The sequence below is a fragment of the Suricata suricatta genome, chromosome 1 (assembly GCF_006229205.1).
Source record: "Suricata suricatta isolate VVHF042 chromosome 1, meerkat_22Aug2017_6uvM2_HiC, whole genome shotgun sequence".
Lineage (NCBI taxonomy): Eukaryota > Metazoa > Chordata > Mammalia > Carnivora > Herpestidae > Suricata > Suricata suricatta.
The window spans coordinates 94,629,764-94,637,735 of record NC_043700.1 but is presented as its reverse complement, the minus strand read 5'-3'; the positions used below and the strand labels follow the sequence as shown (position 1 = coordinate 94,637,735).

At 36.5% G+C, this 7,972-nt stretch overlaps 1 long non-coding RNA gene across 1 annotated transcript in view; it reads left to right on the top strand.

The window, feature by feature from the left end:
* LOC115286482 overlaps nt 1-6,137 on the top strand; it is a 10,115-nt gene extending 3,978 nt beyond the window's left edge. The window contains exon 3 of the long non-coding RNA XR_003906084.1: nt 6,050-6,137. This is a non-coding gene — a long non-coding RNA (uncharacterized LOC115286482). The remainder of the gene's footprint in view (nt 1-6,049) is intronic.
* Nucleotides 6,138-7,972: the final 1,835 nt, after the last annotated feature.

Genomic DNA, 7,972 nt, shown 5'->3' with positions numbered 1-7,972 from the left:
GCCTAAAATTCAAAAGACTAATAATGTATTTATTTCAAAATAATAGGTTCAGAAGCTGAGAATAAGTAAATTTTCAAATGCATGAATTACTTCCTCTTTGAAGTTAAAGGCTTGATAAAGTTTATTTGGGATCTGAGTAATTAAAAATAATATAAAACCAGTATTTGAGATGAGAGACGTAAAAAATGTGACCTACTTTAGTGAAGGGACATTGTATAGTCAAAGATAAGCTGAAAATATTCATAAAAAAATTAGGAAATGAAAACCAGTAAAGAAATTATGTAAAACTAAAATACTTTAGTACTTAATATAAGCTTTAAAGTAAGATTTCCTGGATTCCATTCTCTTCCACCGCAGCTAGTCCTGTTCGACTTTGACTTTGGGAAACTTATGCTCTCTCTGTTTCATTTTCTTGCAAATTGGAGATTATCGTATCTACCTCATAAGATTTTTTTAAACAATAGATTAATTATTCCAAAATGCTTAGTACAGTGACTAACGTGTAGTAAGTGCTGAATGCATGTGAGATATTATTGCCATACATTATTGCTATTATAATAATGGTTAGGAAATACTTCCATAACATCATTATCTTATTATCCTACCCTTTTCTAAAGCTAATTATATATATATGCAAATTATATATTATTATATATGCAAATCATCATGTGTGCATGTGTCTGTGTGTGTTAATTTTCACTGACTTGTGATTCAGTAAAGTCAATAAACAGATTTGTATTTTGAGGTCCAGTTATAAATCAATACTCAGAAGTCAATGTAGCCGAATGGTTACGAAGACAGCTGCCTCTTCAAAGTAGACGGCCATTGGGCACCTCAATGGCCCAGCAGCATGGAGCCTGCTTGGGATTCTCTCTCCTCTCTCTCAGCTCCTCCCCTGCTCATTCTCTCTCTGTCTCTCAAAATAAATAAATAAACATTAAACAAATTAAACTTTCATTTACTAGCTGTATGGCCCATGGCAAGTTACTTTATCTCTACTGATTTTAACTGTCATGTGTAAAGTGATAGTAATAATAGTATTTTCCTCCTGGGATTCTTGTGAGGATTAAGTGAGTTAATAAGTGTAAAATACTTAGAATGATGTTGACACAGTAATTATTTAGTTATATTACTAGGTATTATTTAATAATTGTTTATTTTAAATACATTTATGCTCTCTCTAATATTTTATTGTACAAACAAAATGATAATGTAGTCACATGTTCTCACAGGTGTATTTAAATGTCTGAAAACTAAACTCTGCTTTATGTATTAGGACTTACGTATAATTAGGACTCATTTAAGCTCAAATGATTAGTTTCTGAAATAGATGAAGAAACCACATGGGTAGATTTTCTGTGGTCTTACTTACTGCAAATGCCTCCCAGTTATATGGCATTTAGTCATTTCTCTTTTTCCTTTCCTTCTTCTGCCTTCTTCTAAATCCCAATGAAATATATATACTGTACTTTTTAAAACAATGGTCATTCAACCCTAAATAAATTATGTACTTAGTATAGTTTTGAAATGTTACCCATTAAATCTTTTTCAACTACATTCCCACATCAATTTTTAACTTTGAGATTTGGAAGGGATATATATAAATAAAAGAGAGCACAATTGAATTATTTCTTTAAAAATGTTTCCTTAAAGTACTAAAGTTATAAATGGCAACTTGTCAGATTACATTTTGTTTCACAAAACAGAAAAGAATCTCAGCTATGAGTTTCGAAGCTGCCTGTGGGTAAAGAACATACCATTAAAATATGATTTGTCCATAGCAAACTATTAATTCGTAGCAAATTTTAAAACTTTATATGCAATGACTAAAATTAGCTATATTCTTGGATGTAAGACTCATAGCAAAGTATGAATTCTGATAAACAAATAAAGGAATAATTTTGTGTGTGCATTGCTACAACTTAAGTACCTATCTGTATGATGAACTGATCAAAAATCAAAGAAAATTTAATGTGATAATTAGAGTTAAGGATATTTCATAATGTATTGAGGTAAAAAAGACTCTTTCCAAAAAAAGCTTCTTTGCTCATAAAGTAAATATAATAGCAAACCTAACTGTTTAAAACATGTTTTTACACATACTGTTTCTTCTAATAGAGAATAATCCTGTTATTGACAGGTGACAGGTGAGGGATATGAATTTAAGGTCAAGTATTTCAACGTACAATTTCTGTATTTAAGTCTTGGGTCTTTTTTGTCATTGTTTATTTATTTATTTTGAGGGAGAGCAAGGGAGCACAGGCAGGGGAGGGGCAGAGAGAGACAGAGAGAGAGAAACCCAAGCAGCCTCCAGAGCCCAACAGGAGGCTCTGTCTCACAAACAGTGAGATCATGACTTGAATTGAAACCAAGAGTCGGATCCTAACTGACTGAGCCACCCAGATTCCCCTAAGTCTTGCATCTTTTGACTTCACTCCTTTAAATATTGAGAAGAGTGCTTTGAAATGTGGGAATTGTAAACCATTCTTTTAAATCAACTTAATCACATCCTTTTTTTGGGGGGGGTCTGTAGTGCATGAATAAACTTTTAGAATTTTGTTATGCCACAGTGTATAGCAATTACAAATTGCTATATTTGGTGGGTACTTTAAGAAATGATGACTGTAAACTTAGTACATTTCTTCAAGTATTTATAGTCTTTGCCATGGTGAAAAGGGAAGAAAGGGAGATTGATTTGAGGAAACCTCTCTGACCAAGGCAATAGTGAGGCTCAAAAAGCAAAAACCACCAGATTTCACATGCTAGCAAAAGTGACAAAACCATCTGAAATCCTGTCTTCAGTTCACAAGGGGTCGGTTATAACAGAACTTGGTTTGGCCCATTACTGAGCCTTTAGTGGATTGCTGCATTGAAAGAATACAGTCTCAGTTTTGCCATAAAGATTTTTTTTTTTCTGATTTTGATCTGTTTTTCCAGAAGCATTAGCTCAGGTCTTTTTTGTTTTTTCAGAAGGCTCTGACTATTTTGTTTAATGTTTATTTATTTTTGAGAGAGAGAGAAAGAGACAGAGTACAAGTTGGGGGCAGAGAGAGAGAGAGAGGGACACACACATCCTGAAACAGCGCTTGAACTCAGAAACGGGAAGATCATGACCTAGGCTGAAGTCAGATAGAGAACCAACTGAGCCACCCAGGTACCCCAGAAGGCTCTATTTAATCTCTACACTCTCTAGGACAAAGGTTATTTCAACATTAAGTACATTGGCTCAAGTCTTCTTTACCAAAGAGAGTAAAATTCCCTGGGTCTGTTTTATCCATTCTCTGTCAAACAATGCATGTGGTCAGATGATGACCTACAGGTGGTAAGAGTTCCGTTGATCTTAATGATTCATAAAGTAAATCACAAATGTAGAGACAAAGGGACACTGTCATCTTCACTTTAGTGACAGCTGGTTATGCCAGAGGGAAAGAGGGCAAAATTTAAAAAGTATTTAAATTGTTTCAGGGAAGAAGATGCGGGAATGCCAAATCTGTATTATTACATCATTTAGAAAGAAATATAAATAAGGATTGAATGACAGGAAAATCATCTCTTTTCTTGTGCTTTTTGCCAAACTGCCACCAGAAGGTTGTTTTCAAGTTAAAAAGCAAAAACTACATTACAGGCAGGTAAAGATCTTACTACTCTGGTACAAATGGTAAGAGCAAAAACCTGCACGTTTTCTTAAACAGGCGAATATAAATTGGGTAAAACATAAATGGTTGTATGCAAAAGACCTTATAACTATTAACAGAATAATGTAATTCTGAGTGCAGTCAAGAGATCTGCAATTGTGTTTTCTCAGTTCCTATGAATACTTACTTGCCTTGATTCAGTGAAATGAAGTTGTATAAATAAATTTCACTCATTCCTGGCTGTGGAAAAAGAAAGCAAAAAAATTTTTTTTCTTACTACATAGTTTTTAAGGTACTCTCCCCCAAAAAACACTTCCTGCTGAACGATTTGAGATATAATAACATTTAAGGAAACATTGTTTTTGCCTTTGGGAAAAGTCAGGGGTATAGAAAGTTTTCCCAGAAAGAATGGGGAGGGTCTATTTGCCTAAGGCCAATAAAGCCTATTTGATTAGAGGTAAAAGAAACCTACAACAAAAACAGCCCTTAGATAGCTTTCCTGGAGTGTTGACTACCCTTACTAATCATCAACACCTCACTGCACACCCTTGCCAGGAGAGGAGCAAACATCCCTCTCTTTCATTTTTTTTTTTTCCTTTAAAAGGCCAAACATGCTGTCTTTGGATAGATTTCAATCCTGCTTTAATTCATTAAAAAGTGAAACAAAAATCACCGTTTACATCCTTGACAGCTGGCAGGTGTTACGTGTTCTTGCTACTCCTGCCAAGTCGCAAAGGTTTCATTCAACTCAGTCACGGGTCCTTGGAGAGCTGCGAATGTGGAGCCCGTCAACACACCCTGGTAGCAATGGTGCTGGGACCTGCCGGCGTGGGGATACTGTGCCGACGCGCCAGTACGTAGGAAGTCATAATGTCTCAAAACTTCAAAAGGAAGCTTGCAACGAAAGCTTTGAGAGGGTCCAGATCATGGGGCATTTCTGTGCTACTTGGGGTAGGAACGTATCTAAATGTTGATTATCTTTAGTATGCTTTCTAGATATCTAAAGAAATGTATTTTTAAGAGAACATAAATAGTAAAAAAAATTAGGAATTTAACTACCTTTCATTAAAAAATATGGAACAGTGGAAACTGTTAACTGAATTTAAGAACATAGCAGAATTTTTGGAAATTAAAATGCACATTTTCTTTGATTAAAAAATACTAATTTCCTATGAGGATGAGTGTGTTATGAGTAGGGTAGTGATAAAATTGTGATAAAATAATGAATTATGAGCCTTTTTATGTTATTTACTCATGGAAACAAAAAAATACTGAATTAAAACATGACCATAAGAAATTAATTGTAAATTAATTAAGGTAAAGTTTAGATTGATCTTATTGTAATTTTTTGTTGGCTTGGTAAGCTATAATTATCACTAGCCTTGCAGTGAGAGATAATGCACTAATAAGGTAACTGTTAATTGCATTTCTTAGTCAATATTAATTTATAAAGATACCACATGATACCTTAGGAGTTCATGTAGACTAGTGTTTAGAGATCTATTTTTGAAGTCTAATTCCCTGAATTCCTACCATTTTTGCCATAGATATGTGACTTTAGGTAAGTTACTTAATCTTTCTAATCATCAATATCTTGACTTATAAACTGGAATAAAATAAGAGTATCTACTTCATAGTGTGAGGAAAAAACAAGATACTGATATGAAGTGTTTAGCCAAGTTACATTATAATCACATTAAAAGCATTCAAAAATATTAATGCTAATTATTACCATAATTTAAGATATGTATTTAATTTGATAGTTTCCAGAAATACCAGGATAAATAATGTATTCAAGCACTATACTAACGAAGTAGGACTGTCATTTTGGACCATGAAAGTCAAATGATTTGCAGATTGGACATGGATGTCACTGTCCAGATTTGTTCTTAGTACTTTAAAGTAGAATCAGAATTTTAATTTAGATCCCTAATTTTGGTTTATACTCAAAACTTTTTGACTAAATGAAGGGGGGTAGAATAAACCTGGAATAAAATGGAGTGCATGTATTTTTGCTTATATTGTGATTCATGCATTTATATATTAACATTGTAAATCAATGTTTTATTTAATCAATTAGCATGCACGTGTGTGTGTGTGTGTGTGTGTGTGTGTATTCAACCTTTGAGAACATCACAACCATTCCATGGGCATCTGGAAAGGATCCATAGCCACTTTCATAACTGAGTCTCAATCCAGTTCAGAAGTATGGACAAATAAATATGACTGGATTTATTAAATTAAACACAGTTTTAGGCATAAGAAACTTTATCAATCTTCAATGTATTATAAAAATTGCTGTTTTGCCAATCATAGATTGTTTCTATAACTTGGCTAGGTCAGTTTCACGTTGTTTCAGTTAGTTATATTTATATGCCTGCTATTTTCTGATCTCTCCTTCTTATCTCTGGTAGGAAAAATGACTCAGAGCTGCAACTACAGACCAGAAAGAGGATAACTTTTGGCTCTAAAACAAAAAAGCCAGAGGCACTGACTTTTCCGGCAAAATGTAACCATTATGGCATGTGTTCAGCCTTAGGTTGTTTTATTTATTAAGCCAAAATATTCTTAAAACAAGGACTTGCTGGGGGAGGAGCCAAGATGGCGGAGAGGAAGGGAGCTCTGTAAACTCCGTCCGCACCATTTATCGAACTGAGAAGGACATTGCTCTCATCTGCGAGAGCGGAAGGAGAAAATACGAACTCCAGAAGGAATAGAACCTCAAGGATACCTGAGTGAGTGGGGGCGAACGGGGGGAGATCTGAAAACGGGCCAGCCCGGGACGAGCAGGGGAGGTAAGATCCCCAGCCCAACATGGCGCAAGTGCACAGCGCCTGAGAGACAAAGGGAAGAGACAGAGTCGGAACATGCACATAGAACTGTCTCTGGGGAAGAGGTATAGAACGCTTGGCTGCGCTTGGAGACAGAAACCCACTCCATAGATAACTGCTGGGTAGCCGGAATCCCGAAATGGGGTGGTGCAAGAGAAGGAATAGCCTCCAGCCCTAAGCCATCTCGGCGGGGAATCAGAGGCGTCTGTGGCTGTGAGAAGCGGCTGCGCCAGGCGCAAGCAATTCGAACTTGGTTTTGGGAACGGGACCACGGACCGCATTTCCACGGCACACCTTGCCCCCTGCACTGACTGCGCAAATCCCAGGTGCCCACAGGGAATAAATAGGGCGCACACCTATGCGACCCCCAACAAAGAGTTGGTGGCGGGTGGAGGCCCGGGCGCGTGCTTAGAATGTAGAAGCTCCCAGCTCATTTCCAGCAGCGCACAGCATCTTGAGCAACAGCTATCGGAAACTAAGAGAGACTCAGTTTTTTGTTTTTTGTTTTTTTCCTTTCCCCATTGCAATCACGATCCTGGCTGGGGGTGGGGACTCCGCAATTGAGTCTGTGAAGGTGCGCACCTCACCTTCTGCTGCTCATTTCACCTCAGGCAGGGGCGGAGCCTCTGAGAACAGACTCCAAGACCTACCACATCAAACCACGCCTATCCACCAGGAGGAGCTGCTGCTCTTTTTTTTTTTTCATTTTTGTTTTTATGTTTTGTTTTGTTGTTTTTGTTTGCTTGTTTGTTTTTTTAATATATAAAAAATTTTTTTTTCTTCACTAGTTTCTGACTTATTTCTTTGTAATTATTACCTTTTTTGTCCTTTTTTTTACTCAATTCCTTTAAATTTTACTCCTTATATTCCTTTCTCCTTTCTCCCTTACTTTTTCACCTTCTTGCAACCCAGATATATTCTCCTGTATCTCATCCCTACCTCTCCCCTAAACTGGTCATACACTTTGAAACGGTCTACTGTCCTTTGTTGTCTCCGACCCCCTTTTATATATTTTTTTTGTCTTTTCTTCTTTCTCTTTTCTTTTTATTTTCTCTTCTTTTCATCTCTTTCCCTCCCATTTTCTTTCTTTTCTTTCCCCCCTGTAATGTGTTTCTTTGTTTGATTTGTCTGTGTGTATGGGTGCTTCTGTTCCCTCGGTGTTTGTCAGTCTGTTTTCCTTCATAGGACTACACCAAGAAACACGCCAAAGTGTGCAAGAAGACGAGACCCAAATATTTCAAAGTAGGGAAATAATATACTCACAGGCACAACAAGAGAAACTGAGAGATATCATTAAGAGAGTATCCCCTGAAACGGCAGGCCCTGGACAGTCAATAAGCCTCCTTTAACAGAGAAATACAAATAGGTGCACAGAGCCCATCGAGCTTTCTAAAGGTGACAAGAGACAGAAAACTAGAAAAAATGACAAAACGAAGAAACTCTCCCCTGAAGAACTTCCAGGGGGAAGTCACAGCCACAGAACTGCTCAAGGCAGATCTAGACAAC